Genomic DNA, 16,029 nt, shown 5'->3' with positions numbered 1-16,029 from the left:
CCCCGTCTAAGTCAGGAATCTACAAGCCACTAGAAGAAGCCCCGGCGATTAGGTCGCACGGTGTGCCACATGCGCCAATTCCAGAATCAAAAAGGCGACTAAAAAGTGTCACACTTGTACAGAATTTGTCCACGTATAAATGGTACCCCTTTCGGAATTAGGGTGACACAAAGTCCCAAACAATCTTGCCACTACTCCCCATGTTGTCTGGGCAGTTGGGGAGCTCCACATTGCTATCTTTTCCCTCGTAAACCCGAAAACTACATGTATAGCCTGTTGCCCTGTTACTGAGCTTATTCATCTTGACCTCGTATCTGGCACACTTGCTGGGGAAAAACTGTTTGAAAGCAAGGAGGCCAGAAAATTTAATCAGGGACTCATCAACGCAGACAGCTTGTTGGGGCATATACAAGGCTTGCAAACTTCTGGTGGAAGTTAGAATGCTGTGGAGCTGGTCATATTCAGGGTCACCCGAGGATGACAGAGTTCATTGTCACTGAAGTGCATGAACCACAAGATTTGCTTGAATCTAGTCCTGGCCATGGCAGCAGAGAACACGGGCATATGGTGAATTGGGTCAGTGGACCAATATGACCGCAACTCACTCTTTTTAGTAATGCCCATGAGGTGAGATAGGCCCAGAAAAGTTTTAAATTCGGAAACCATGATACGTTTCCATGCAAATTCTCTGGCAAGGGTCAAATTTGGATTTGCTGCAAAGAATTGATCAGCATATAAATTGCTTTGGTCCACAAAAGATCTGTAAAGATCTTCCATGAAAAAAAGCTAATAAAAATCAAAAGAAGTAAAATTGGCTGTTTCCACCTGAATTCCGGGTTGGCCAGTGAATGGGGGAAGTACAGGCGCTGCAGAAGTGGTGGGCTCCCAATCAGGATTTGCAAGTGCATCAGGAAGGACACTATGGGCTCTATGGGCCTGCCTTCAAATTCTTGTTGGCTGCAGCCACAGCACCAGCTTGAACTGCACTTACGGAACTCGCCATGTCACCAAGTGTTACTGCAGTGCTGGTTTGTCTACGACCACCAGGATGTACTAGGCTGCTGGTGCTTGCCAGTTCACCAGAAGCTTGAGCAGCACTAGTACCGACACTCTGCTGCATACGAGATCCCTGCGGTTGTTGCACCTCAGCAACAGAAGATCGAGGTTGGATACGCCTGACCTTAGGAGATACTACTACTCCATCGTCAGAGCTATCTGTCAGGGTGCCGCTGCTGTCTACAGGTTTGTATACTGAGCCTGATTCTGATAGTGAGGCTTCCCCATCGCTCTCATCTGTCATGCTCAGCATCATGTAGGCCTCTTCAATAGTGTATCTCTGTTTGGACATTTTGGCCAATAAATTTATAGGTACCTAGTGTGACTCACACGTAAAAAAGCACCTGGTTGTCAAGGACTGTTTGAACCGCTACCAAAAACTGTAACTTCTAGTGCTAGCAGAGATCAGGCCTGACTCTGTTAATGCTGCGGTTTAGTATGGTGTGTATTGGAAGTGACAGTAATCTGCTGTATCTGCACTTCTTGGGGTTGGCGCAGGAGCTAAACACAGGTGCTGGCAGGTGTCAGGGCTGATCTTGCTGATCCTAACGCTGCATTTTGGGAACACTAAACTATTGGTGACGCTAGTATAGTTCTGATCAGATCAAAGATATTGATCTGTTCAGACACTATACTAGTAATGGAGGTGTTTAGTGTGTGTGTGTTTGCTACTGGATCAAAGGGTTAAAATGTATTACTAAATATGTGGCGGGCAATCTGACGCTGTACTGAATTGACGCTAACGCACTGATGTCCCCTGTGACACTAAGACAGTGATCAGAAAAAAGATCTGTACACTATAATAGTGACACAGGCAGTGGCGGCCGGCCCATAGGGGGCGCAGGGGCGCCACCCCCCAAAAAAAAAAAAAAATAAAAAATAAATTTTTAGCCCACTAGGGGCGCCGGACTCACTGGTGGCTATGGGGGGGGTGGGGTTTTCCACCCGGCAGAGGCACCGATTGGCGGCCTTCTGGGTGGTCACCTGGGCACAGAGCACTGCGCTCCGACACTCCTTCAGGACATCCCTGCTGACCTTGTTGGGGGCGGTGCCGGTGCGTGCATCAGTCACTCGCCGTCACCGCCCGGTCACCTTTCCCCCGCCGAAAACGAAGAGGAGTCTCGAGGAGAGGTTCCCGCTGCCGCAAAATGAAGAGGAGAGGGAGAAGCCGCACACCTTCCCGCCGCCGCAGAACGAAGAGGAGAGGAGAAGCCGCTCACCTTCCCGCAGGTTCCCGCCGCCGTCAGCATGAAAAGGAGAGGAGCAGCCGCCTTGGACGTCTCACAGGCAGCGTGAGTGTGGAGTCAGCGAGCCAGCCCAAGAGAGCAGGTAAGTGATTGAAGCCGCTGCAGCGATGCCATGACCTGTGACCTGACCTGTGACATGACCTGTGACCTGACTGCAGAGATGTATAGTAACGAAGTAGAACTACTTAAGTACTGTACTTAAGTACCGAAATGCGGTATCTGTACTTTCCTAGAGTAGAATTTTTTTCTCCTACTTCTACTTTTACTTCACTACATTTTTTCAATGATTTCGATACTTCTACTCCGATATTTTTTTTTTTGTGCTGCATCGTTACTCGTTACTTTTAAAAAAATTACCATTGCCAGAACAGTAGATGGCAGGTTGCATAAAGCTCAAAAAAATGTGTATAATGTCATTTGTAAATCAGCGCATACGAAAATAAAGGCTGTGTATAATAAAAGCTGCTATACCAAATCTTTCCAATAAAAAGAAAATATGAAACAAACAAATAAATGGTGCTACAGCGCTTAAAGTGCATCAAGAAACTACTAACAAACACAACTTGGCGAATAAAGTGCCTGTGCAATCGATATAATATCATCGTTGCCCCCAGTGCCCTGCCCACACTCCACACAGTATCAAAAATAAAGTGACATGAATGTGCTAAAGCCTAAATGCAGTGAAAATAATTATTCCCACAATGTAACAGTAAATTCAATTCATATAAAATATGACAATAAATCACAATAAAATAAGTTATGAAATAAGTTAGGTCAGGTGCGTGCAACAAGTTGAAGTGTGTAAACCTATCTATAACGAAAAGTCCATAAATGAATTCCAGTGTGCAAATCTAAAGTGTCACTTCACTTGTCAGATGCTTCCACCTTCTTCAGTGCTCGAGTGACCGACCAACACACTTAATGGTGGTGGCACTGGTGGATAGCGTCTGGGTGGCACTGTGGCACTGGCACTGACTGCACTGGTTCAAAAAGCCATATATATTTAATTATTTCAATTCTCAATCTCATAGGTCCTCTCCTCATAAGATATTAATAACTTCAGATTAGGTGATGAACTTCTTGGCGGCCCTGGCAGGATGACGGGGACACCCGCCACTTCTGGAGCCGAGCCGCTGTGATTCCCCAACATGTGACAAAGTGACAGCCAGGAGATCTAGTGGCTAGTAGTGCTCAACAATACCGCTTTTATATATAAAAATGAAATAAAATATACTGACTCACAATTTAGTAGTAGTAGTAGGTAGCGTGTAGCAGTAGACAGCACAACTCAATTCAATCAATCCCACAGCCTCGTTCGCGCCGCGGCCCGCGGAATCACTGTCATGATCATCAAGTTAAGACCGCACTGGAGGAGCCGTGCTGCCGTCTTCCCGCTCGAGGTCTCCGCCTCTAAACGTGTTGTATGTCACTCAGACTCCACCCCTTAGGGCCTTTACTGAGAGGAGTTGTGACACGGGCGGCGGGACGCGGGAGCATTTTCTTCGTTATCTCATCTTCTTCTCTATGAGGTGAGTGAGGTGGACCGTGGAGAGGGCCTAATCCTTACCATGGCAAATGTGCCATTTGAGAATCAAATAATCAATATAAAATAGTAATATATTATATACACACGGGTCATGGGTGGCTTTTTTGAACCAAGAAGAGTGAGACTGACGGCTATGATGATTATCCGACCATTCATGGTCCATGGACCATAAGTGTTGTGGTGGTGCCGGTGCTTCCTGCGGCCTGCCTCTGCCTGTGCGGCTGTGCCTGCACTGTAGTGGCCACTGGCAGTGGCACTTGACTTGAGCAAAGCAAATGAGCACTACTAGTGTGAAGGACAGGTGGTGGAAGCATGTTCTGACAAGTTCTTATAATGAAAATAATATAGACAGCTTTTTGAACCAGTGCAGTGCCAGTGCTACTAAGGTGAGAGGCAGAGAGAGGGGCTATCCAGTCCACCACTTTACTTGAGCAGATCACAAAAGAAAGGTGGAAGCATCTGACAGCAAGTGACAAGCACTTCTTAGATTGCACACTGGAATTCAGTTATGGACTTTACGTTATAAAGTTTAGTTTACACACTTAAACTTGCACCTAACTTATTCACAATCACAACTTATTTTATTGTGGTATTGTCATTTATATTTTATATGAATTAAATTTACATTGTGGGAATAATTTGCACTGCATTTAGCACAGACATGTCACTTTATTTTTGATACTGTGGGCGATGATTTTGAATACAAGAAGAATATATATATATATATATATATATATACAGTGGCGTACCTAGAGCATTTGGCACCCGGGGCGGATCTTATATCTGGCACCCCCCCCCCCCCAACTTTAAAATGTAAAAACACCCACAAAAATTTGTAATGTTTTCAGGAATATTTATTGCACAAATTTCACAGCCCCCCATCACAGTGCCCCTTGCAGTGGCCCTCCGTCTCTCTAATCACAGTTCCCCCTTTAAAAAGGTGAGTTTTTGGATCTTATAGTGGAAAGTTAGGTAGTCATTTCTGCCACCATCCCGAGAGAATATTGTGTAGGTTGTGATGCCTCAGGTCAGGTATGGGATTTTAAGGGCAGGAGTAAAGGAGGTATGCAGTAGTAAATAAAATAAAATTTATTATACAATGTATTTATATACAACAGAGGAGTGAATATATGGGTAAAGTCCCATTGTGCAGGTGAAGAGGAAATATAGGTTGTGTTACATGTGATAAGTACGTGACTTGAAAATATTGTGGATGGTCCAGCTCTGCAGTTCCTCTTGTCAAAGGACAGGGATTGGTGCAGAGAGGGGACCTGATCGGTAATCCGACATGTTTCGGCCTATCAAGGCCTTTATCAAGGATGTGTCACCAATTCTGAGAATAATTGAGAATAAATATATATAAATATCAAATCATGATATTATGATGATTCAAAAACAATTGATATAAAGTATGGTAGAACATACATATTTGTCCACTTCTTAGGGTATTGCCTCCCCAAAGTTTCTCCAGGTGCTACAGGAACAGTGTGCTGTGTTGGTGAGAAAATGGCGATTTTAGAAAGGAAATGGGTATACAGTGATTTGCTCATGAATATAATAGTAATAATTACTTCTTGGGTAGCATGTCTGGTCCCAGGGTCCTATGTGGTTGAGGTTAGGGAAATTCCCACATTGATAGTAATCGTCTGTAATTATAGGTATATAGACTTAATTACATGCCGATTATAGTAGGTACATAAAATGTTGGGAAAAAGTTAGGTTTGGTTTAGGAGATATAATAAGTCTCCTACCAAATCTAAACTTACATTTTGGTTGGTTCCTGAATGGTAAAGTAACCGTTGCAGGATCTTGGTCCGTTTGGAGACGATTCCTGTGCACAAAGTGATGAACAGCCGTTGTCTGCAAGGTCCGTGTTCCTCCCTGGGTTTGGGAGAGACTGAGACATTGCAGTGTTCCCCGGCCTTTTATGGGCAGTCACGCATGCGCAGTCGTGCGCTGTGTGATGCCGATGGGCGGAGTCCGTGGTACGGTGTGATGCGCGCCTGCGTGAGGCTGGAGACCGCATCCCTTGTAACCGTGCGGACGTGCCTTCGTGGCCGCCGACACGGAGTAGAAGCCGAGATCCCTGACAGGGATAGAGGAAGGTAGAAAGACCCCCCCATCGGTTTCAGATGCCCCGATCCCGGAGGATTCGGGGCTTACCGTGCCGGGAGCTCCTGGAGATTAAGGGAGGAGGCAAAAGGAAGTTGGACAATGTGGTTAAAAAACTTGATTATGTGATGGTGCACTGTGCAACAGTGTCATCACATATAAATACATAATAAGTATTGCAATATTGAAACATTAATTAGGACATAAAATGAAATGGAAATTGCAGCATATATATTAAGAAGAAACGTCTGTGAGAGAAAGTGGGTGGGTCGGAGGGAGAGATTGTGGTCGGTCTAGCCAGTTAAAAGAACTGGGTAAAAGATGCTGGGTAGAATAGCCCAATGATGTTGTATGGGATTCAAAAAGGTCTATGGTGAACCATAGTGGAGTCGGGGGTGCAAATTGTATGAATGTTGGAGGGGGGAATGTCAGTTAAGATTATGCATATACTTTTGGGGGTTCCAGGGCCGGTTCTGTGTCCTAGGTAGGGGTTTAATCTTTCTTCCCCGATGAAAAGCCTTGTAAGAAAGGACGGAAGCTTTGTGCTTCATTTAACCCAGGCGGGATAGTAGCTTTAAGTCGCGAAATCCATCGCATTTCCAATTGCAATAAGGTTTTATTCCAATCACCCCCTCGTAGCGGGATGTGGATCCTGTCCAGGGCCATGAATTTGATTTTAGGCATTTTGTAGTTGTGGTATTCTTTTACGTGTCTCCCTAGTGGGACATAAAAGTTGCCAACATGCATGGTCTGAAGATGTTGACTTACTCGTTTGCCAAACTCCTGTCGGGTTTTCCCTATATAGAAGGACCCGCATTCGCAGGTCATCATGTAGACTATTCCCCTTGTTTTGCAGTTGCAAAAATGTTTCGGGTGAAATGGGTCACCATTGGGTAGTATGGTATTGATCGTTTGAGAAATAACGTAACATTGGGCACAGGACCCGCAGGGGAACGTGCCTTTTGTTTTGCAGGGGTCTTTTTTGGATCCTTCTTTGAATTCACTTTTAACCAATTGTTGTTGTAGTGAGCCGGCTTTTCTGAAGGTGATGGGTGGATGTTGAGGTAGGAGTTTAGAGGTGCTGGGTTCTTCCAAGAGGATGGACCAATTTTTTGTGAGGATGTTTCTGATTTCCTGGTGTTCGTTAGTAAATCTGATGATTATTCGGGTATCTGGTTCAGTTTGAGTTGGTTTTTTATTTTTAAAGAGCAGTGTTTCTCTGTCTTGTTGATTGGCACGATTAAAGGCCTTGCGTAGTGATGTTTTGGTGTAGCCTCTTTGTGATAGTCGAGTAGTTAGTGCATTGGCTTCTATTTGAAATTTTGCTGGATCTGAGCAGTTCCTTTTAAGCCTTAAGTATTGGCTATAGGGTATTGAGTTGATTAGAGGTTGAGGGTGAAAACTTGAGGCATGGAGAATCGAGTTGCCTGCTGTATCCTTTCTGAACAGTGTGGTGGAGATTTTGCCCATAGTATCTTTATATATTAACGTGTCGAGGAAAGATACTTGATGTTTGTTATAGGTCATCGTGAAGAACCAACGCTCCAACCGAAGAAATCAGTATGGCAAACCCACAGATAGAATGGGACAACCATACTACTCATCGGATTCATCTTCCTATAACTCGGGGACTGAACACTATAAAAATAGAAGAAGGGAACCCTCAAAACAACATGAAGCTCAACATAAAACTAATGAGGATAACTACCAGGAAACGGAACCCCAAGAAACCAATCCTGCAGAGGAACAAGGAACACACTCGGGTAACATGAACCCGCCCCTCAAACCCCATAATATCTTTACAAGATCCAAAGTGGACCCCAAACAACAACAAGGGGTTTTTTTAGGGAAAACAACTCCGAAACCGCCAAAGAAACACCAATCAGAGAAGAAACGGGAGGAAGAAAAACGGTCATAAATCTTTCATCTCATACACTGACGAATGACCAAAAAGAAGTACTATCTTTAGGACTCTCTTTTTGCCCAAATACCAACCTGGATAGATTCGAAACCATCAAAGATGTGAACCTATTTGCCAGAAATTTACTACTCAAAACCTTTTATCAAAAACAACCTCAACCCTCACAACCTGCATCCACATTAACCGCGGCTGAGTTCAGAGCCATCCGCGACCTCAATCTACTACTTCAGGAAAGTGACCTAGATGATTGGGATGATCCAACTGAATCTGATAAAGAACCTGACGAAGATGAACGGGAAACACCCCCTGACCAACTGTCCTTCAAAAGGAAATCTAATAAATTCCCATCCCTCAACCTTAACCCAGCAATTGCACTCTTCGTCCGACAAACCACTAAAGATATAGAATCAATTAAAGAGAAAAAACACACGTCGAACTTAACAAACAAGCAAAAGCAAGCCCTCCAGGAACTTAGAAATAATGATGACATCATCATCAAACCCTCAGACAAGGGAGGAAATGTAGTCATCATGAACAAAGAAAAATATAAACACATGTGTCATACAATATTGTCGAATACTAAATGCTACAAGAAGATCCTTCCCATAATGACAAAATCCTATGAAGAAATTTTCTACTCCAAAATCGACAATGCATTCAAGAATGGCATCATCTCCCAAACATTGTGGGAATATATCAGAACACCGCATCCAAGAATCCCCACACTATACGCCCTACCGAAACTACACAAGAACCTGCATGATCCACCGGGAAGACCTATCATCTCGGGAAATGGAAGCATTTCAGAATCCATGAGCAGGGTCATAGACAGATACTTACGCCCTCATGTCAAAGAACTACCTTCATATACCCAAGATACCCTTCATCTCCTGAGGATACTCAAGGACATTACTGTTCCAGAAGAAACTTACCTAATCACTGTAGACGTCGAATCATTATACAACAACATACCCCACACCAAAGGACTACAGACAGTTGAAAACACACTTCATTGCCATAGTGAACGAGACCAAAACTTCAATAAATTCATCATTGACATGCTGGATTATATACTCAACCACAACATCTTCACCTTTGGTGGCAACTACTACATCCAAACATGTGGGGTAGCTATGGGAACCAGCTGCGCCCCATCTTATGCCAATATCTACCTAGGCTCATGGGAGCAAGAATTTCTATCAAACGAGGCAAACACCATCTACACTGACAAAATCCTTATATGGCAAAGATATATTGACGATATATTGATTATATGGAATGGACCGGAATACATGATAAAAGACCTATTAACCAAGATGAACCAAACGAACATAATATGTTCTTCACAATGACCTATAACAAACATCAAGTATCTTTCCTCGACACGTTAATATATAAAGATACTATGGGCAAAATCTCCACCACACTGTTCAGAAAGGATACAGCAGGCAACTCGATTCTCCATGCCTCAAGTTTTCACCCTCAACCTCTAATCAACTCAATACCCTATAGCCAATACTTAAGGCTTAAAAGGAACTGCTCAGATCCAGCAAAATTTCAAATAGAAGCCAATGCACTAACTACTCGACTATCACAAAGAGGCTACACCAAAACATCACTACGCAAGGCCTTTAATCGTGCCAATCAACAAGACAGAGAAACACTGCTCTTTAAAAATAAAAAACCAACTCAAACTGAACCAGATACCCGAATAATCATCAGATTTACTAACGAACACCAGGAAATCAGAAACATCCTCACAAAAAATTGGTCCATCCTCTTGGAAGAACCCAGCACCTCTAAACTCCTACCTCAACATCCACCCATCACCTTCAGAAAAGCCGGCTCACTACAACAACAATTGGTTAAAAGTGAATTCAAAGAAGGATCCAAAAAAGACCCCTGCAAAACAAAAGGCACGTTCCCCTGCGGGTCCTGTGCCCAATGTTACGTTATTTCTCAAACGATCAATACCATACTACCCAATGGTGACCCATTTCACCCGAAACATTTTTGCAACTGCAAAACAAGGGGAATAGTCTACATGATGACCTGCGAATGCGGGTCCTTCTATATAGGGAAAACCCGACAGGAGTTTGGCAAACGAGTAAGTCAACATCTTCAGACCATGCATGTTGGCAACTTTTATGTCCCACTAGGGAGACACGTAAAAGAATACCACAACTACAAAATGCCTAAAATCAAATTCATGGCCCTGGACAGGATCCACATCCCGCTACGAGGGGGTGATTGGAATAAAACCTTATTGCAATTGGAAATGCGATGGATTTCGCGACTTAAAGCTACTATCTCGCCTGGGTTAAATGAAGCACAAAGCTTCCGTCCTTTCTTACAAGGCTTTTCATCGGGGAAGAAAGATTAAACCCCTACCCAGGACACAGAACCGGCCCTGGAACCCCCAAAAGTATATGCATAATCTTAACTGACATTCCCCCCTCCAACATTCATACAATTTGCACCCCCGACTCCACTATGGTTCACCATAGACCTTTTTGAATCCCATACAACATCATTGGGCTATTCTACCCAGCATCTTTTACCCAGTTCTTTTAACTGGCTAGACCGACCACAATCTCTCCCTCCGACCCACCCACTTTCTCTCACAGACGTTTCTTCTTAATATATATGCTGCAATTTCCATTTCATTTTATGTCCTAATTAATGTTTCAATATTGCAATACTTATTATGTATTTATATGTGATGACACTGTTGCACAGTGCACCATCACATAATCAAGTTTTTTAACCACATTGTCCAACTTCCTTTTGCCTCCTCCCTTAATCTCCAGGAGCTCCCGGCACGGTAAGCCCCGAATCCTCCGGGATCGGGGCATCTGAAACCGATGGGGGGGTCTTTCTACCTTCCTCTATCCCTGTCAGGGATCTCGGCTTCTACTCCGTGTCGGCGGCCACGAAGGCACGTCCGCACGGTTACAAGGGATGCGGTCTCCAGCCTCACGCAGGCGCGCATCACACCGTACCACGGACTCCGCCCATCGGCATCACACAGCGCACGACTGCGCATGCGTGACTGCCCATAAAAGGCCGGGGAACACTGCAATGTCTCAGTCTCTCCCAAACCCAGGGAGGAACACGGACCTTGCAGACAACGGCTGTTCATCACTTTGTGCACAGGAATCGTCTCCAAACGGACCAAGATCCTGCAACGGTTACTTTACCATTCAGGAACCAACCAAAATGTAAGTTTAGATTTGGTAGGAGACTTATTATATCTCCTAAACCAAACCTAACTTTTTCCCAACATTTTATGTACCTACTATAATCGGCATGTAATTAAGTCTATATACCTATAATTACAGACGATTACTATCAATGTGGGAATTTCCCTAACCTCAACCACATAGGACCCTGGGACCAGACATGCTACCCAAGAAGTAATTATTACTATTATATTCATGAGCAAATCACTGTATACCCATTTCCTTTCTAAAATCGCCATTTTCTCACCAACACAGCACACTGTTCCTGTAGCACCTGGAGAAACTTTGGGGAGGCAATACCCTAAGAAGTGGACAAATATGTATGTTCTACCATACTTTATATCAATTGTTTTTGAATCATCATAATATCATGATTTGATATTTATATATATTTATTCTCAATTATTCTCAGAATCGGTGACACATCCTTGATAAAGGCCTTGATAGGCCGAAACATGTCGGATTACCGATCAGGTCCCCTCTCTGCACCAATCCCTGTCCTTTGACAAGAGGAACTGCAGAGCTGGACCATCCACAATATTTTCAAGTCACGTACTTATCACATGTAACACAACCTATATTTCCTCTTCACCTGCACAATGGGACTTTACCCATATATTCACTCCTCTGTTGTATATAAATACATTGTATAATAAATTTTATTTTATTTACTACTGCATACCTCCTTTACTCCTGCCCTTAAAATCCCATACCTGACCTGAGGCATCACAACCTACACAACACAGTTCCCCCTTTTACACTCTCTGCCTCCCCTGCACAGTCCTACCTTCAGCATAAATAGCTAATATTATTAGCAATGTGTTTAAGTTTGAGTAAGAGATTGGAGACTTGCTAAAGGAGATGGTCAGAGACTGCAGACATGATACAGAAGATGGTCAGAGACTGCAGACATGATACAGTAGATGGTCAGAGACTGCAGACATGATACAGGAGATGATCAGAGACTGCAGACATAGTACAGGAGAGGGTCAGAGACTGCGGACATGATACAGAAGATGGTCAGAGACTGCAGACATGATACAGAAGATGGTCAGAGACTGCAGACATAGTACAGGAGAGGGTCAGAGACTGCGGACATGATACAGAAGATGGTCAGAGACTGCAGACATGATACAGAAGATGGTCAGAGACTGCAGACATGATACAGGAGATGGTCAGAGACTGCAGACATGATACAGGAGATGGTCAGAGACTGCAGACATGATACAGGAGATGGCCAGAGACTGCAGACATGATACAGGAGATCGTCAGAGACTGCAGACATGATACAGAAGATGGTCAGAGACTGCAGACATGATACAGGAGATGGTCAGAGACTGCAGACATGATACAAGAGATGGTCAGAGACTGCGGACATGATACAGAAGATGGTCAGAGACTGCGGAAGTGATAAAGGAGATGGTCAGAGACTGCGGACATGATACAAGAGATGGTCAGAGACTGCGGACATGATACAGAAGATGGTCAGAGACTGCAGACATGATACAGAAGATGGTCAGAGACTGCGGACATGATACAGAAGATGGTCAGAGACTGTGGAAGTGATACAGGAGAGGGTCAGAGACTGAGGACATGATACAAGAGATGGTCAGAGACTGCGGACATGATACAGAAGATGGTCAGAGACTGCAGACATGATACAGGAGATGGTCAGAGACTGCGGACATGATACAGAAGATGGTCAGAGACTGCAGACATGATACAGGAGAGGGTCAGAGACTGCGGACATGATACAGGAGATGGTCAGAGACTGCGGACATGATACAGGAGAGGGTCAGAGACTGCAGACATAATACAGGAGATGGTCAGAGACTGCGGACATGATACAGAAGATGGTCAGAGACTGCGGACATGATACAGGAGATGGTCAGAGACTGCGGACATGATACAGGAGATGGTCAGAGACTGCGGACATGATACAGGAGATGGTCAGAGACTGCGGACATGATACAGGAGATGGTCAGAGACTGCGGACATGATACAGAAGATGGTCAGAGACTGCAGACATGATACAGAAGATGGTCAGAGACTGCGGACATGATACAGGAGATGGTCAGAGACTGCGGACATGATACAGGAGATGGTCAGAGACTGCGGACATGATACAGAAGATGGTCAGAGACTGCAGACATAGTACAGGAGATGGTCAGAGACTGCAGACATGATACAGAAGATGGTCAGAGACTGCGGACGTGATACAGGAGATGGTCAGAGACTGAGGATATGATACAGGAGATGGTCAGAGACTGAGGACATGATACAGAAGATGGTCAGAGACTGCGGACGTGATACAGGAGATGGTCAGAGACTGCGGACATGATAGAAGAGCACTAGGGGGGCCGGAGAGCACAGGCGAAGCAGAGAGCACTGGAGGAGCTGAAGGGCACGGTGGGGGGGGGGAGAATTAAGAGGGGGTTTGGAAAGCATTACAGGGGGGTTGGAAGGCGCAGGGGGTGGAGAGCACTGGGGGGACAGGGAGCACTTGGGGGGCGGGCAGGGAAAACCAGGGGGGGGATAAGAGCACTGGAGGGGGGGGGATAAGAGCACTGGGGGGATAAGAGCACTGGTGAGCCAGCAAAAGAAGTTGTATAGGAGGGGGATGGGGCTGCTGCATATAGATGAATTGATCTTTCCCTATTCTTCCTGAAGGAATGAGAGGAGGAGAATCAGTTATTTAGCAGCTGCAGGACCAGGAACCTTTCCCTGCTCTATTTACCTTCCCTAACAATCAGGGACACTTTCCTTGACCTACCACTCGCTCCAGGCATGCCTGAATGACGGTGTCAGAGAATAGTTTGTAGAAGGATTGGCACATCTGCAAATGCCCACCAAATCCAAAGATTAGCACATCGAAATTTGCCAATGCACTTGTGCACACATGCAGGATCCATGCACCAATGTTCATGCAATGTGTGACAGATGCTGGTGCCCACTGGCTGCTGCCCCATCCCCCTCCTATCCAGCATACACACTTGGGCACTTACCTTCCTCCGCCGAGGCTCCGCCCCTTCTCCCCGCTGAGGCTCCGCCCCATTCTCCCTGTCGCGGCTCCGCCCCCTTCTTCCCGTCGCGGCTCCGCCCCCTTCTTCCCGCCGCGGCTCCGCCCCCTGCTAGCAGTGCGGACTGAAGGAGCTGCCAGCGTGCCACTGCAGCTGCCTTCACACTGCATACGGGATAACCAAAACACGCCAGGCAAGACGCCAGCTGACACCCCCCAGTGCGTGGCACCCGGGGCGGGCCGCACCCCCGCCCCCCCGTTGGTACGCCACTGTATATATATATATTGTGACGGTATGCGAGGTGAGATAGTAGATAATCTCTATATTTCACCTCGCATACTTTCTGTGGTGAGAGACTGAACCGGAATCCCTCCTGAGATTCAGGAGGGGATCTGAGAGAGGAGCTCTTTTTGGACTTTAAAAGGTTTGCTTTGCAATATGTTTTGTGGGTGATGGGGACCAGCCCCACACTGTATAGTGAGGAAAATTCCTGTATAGTTTAGCGCCGGACGGCAAGGATTTATTTTACTGTTTTGTTGTTTGTTTCATATTGGCAAACCTCGGCTGAATAAAGCTGGCAACCCACCAGACTTTTAAGAAACTACCTGCATGCTGACCTTATTTTGCTGGAAAAGGTGATCCCTGTGAGCTAATCTCCCACACGTGGTGGAGGATACGGGCAGTTTCTAAAGATGGAGGAAATGTTAAAGGCCCTGCTACAGGCCAATGCAGCTCAGCGAGAAACAAACCGCCAAATCGCAGAGGCCGCTAGAGCACAACAGGAGGCTACTGCAGCACAACTGGCAGCACAACAGGAGGCCGCTGCAGCACAACAGGAGGTTGCTGCAGCACAACAGGCAGCCCAGCAGGAGATGAACCGGCAGTTTGCAGAGGCTCTGCTGGAGTTAAAGAAAGAATTTGCATCTCCTGTGCCAGCTGAACCAAAATTGGTACGTGCCTCGTACCACCTGCAATAGATGACACCGGCCGATGATGTGGAAGCATACCTGGCGACTTTTGAGAGGGTCGCTGTCCGTGAAGGTTGGCCAAACGAACAGTGGGCGGGTCTGTTAGCCCCATTTCTGACAGGAGAACCGCAAAAAGCGTATTTTGACCAGGACCTGGACCCAGGACTATGAGACTCTGAAAATGGAGATACTCGCGTGCTTGGGTGTCACCATGGCAGTCGGGGCCCAGCGCGTGCATCAGTGGACCTTTTCCAGCAGCAAGCCGCCCCGTTCTCAAATGTTTGACCTGGTCCACCTCACCAAAAAGTGGTTGCAACCAGAGACCTTGACGGGCCCCCAGATCGTGGAGCGTGTGGTAATGGACCAGTACCTGCGCGCGCTCCCTGCTGCTCTGAGGAAGTGGGTCGGACAGGGGGACCCCAAAACTGCAACCCAATTGGTGGACCTAGTGGAGAGATACAGTGCTACTGAGGTCTTGGTGAACCCGTCTACGCCCCACTTCAGTGTGTCTAGGGGTGCAAGATCGACCAGCGGTTCTGGTAAGACTGTTCCAGGGTTCGAGTGCATGGGGAAACCAGATAAGACTGTTGTTACAGCTAATGAGACTGTTAGTCCTAGGCCTGGAGACTGGCCAAAGAAGCCAGGAAGGTCTTTGGGACCGCTAAGAGGACTGGGGATAGAGCACATACAGTGTTTCCGCTGCCATGCATTTGGGCATATTGCTGCAAACTGTCCTATAAATGATGAACCTATGCAATGCGATTTTGCTTATAGGAAAAGACGCATATCTTTGTTTGCACAGGTCGCATATACTGCTTCATGTCAGAGTCGCATTGAAAAGCAAATGTGTGTTATTGCAGTGGATGGAAAGCCGCTCACAGCCCTGCTAGACTCTGGAAGTGTAGTGACCCTAGTCA

The 16,029-nt window shown here is 45.8% G+C and overlaps 1 pseudogene across 1 annotated transcript in view; it reads left to right on the top strand.

Annotated features, from left to right (window-relative positions):
- Nucleotides 1-15,016: 15,016 nt before the first annotated feature.
- The window catches only part of LOC309567385, a 28,111-nt pseudogene continuing 27,098 nt past the window's right edge, over nt 15,017-16,029 (top strand). Inside the window, exon 1 of the transcript in view lies at nt 15,017-15,719. The product of the transcript in view is annotated as an uncharacterized misc_RNA (transcript). The remainder of the gene's footprint in view (nt 15,720-16,029) is intronic.

The sequence above is a fragment of the Pelophylax lessonae genome (assembly GCF_965119305.1).
Source record: "Pelophylax lessonae genome assembly, chromosome: 11".
Lineage (NCBI taxonomy): Eukaryota > Metazoa > Chordata > Amphibia > Anura > Ranidae > Pelophylax > Pelophylax lessonae.
This window is presented reverse-complemented; position numbering and strand designations above follow the sequence as displayed.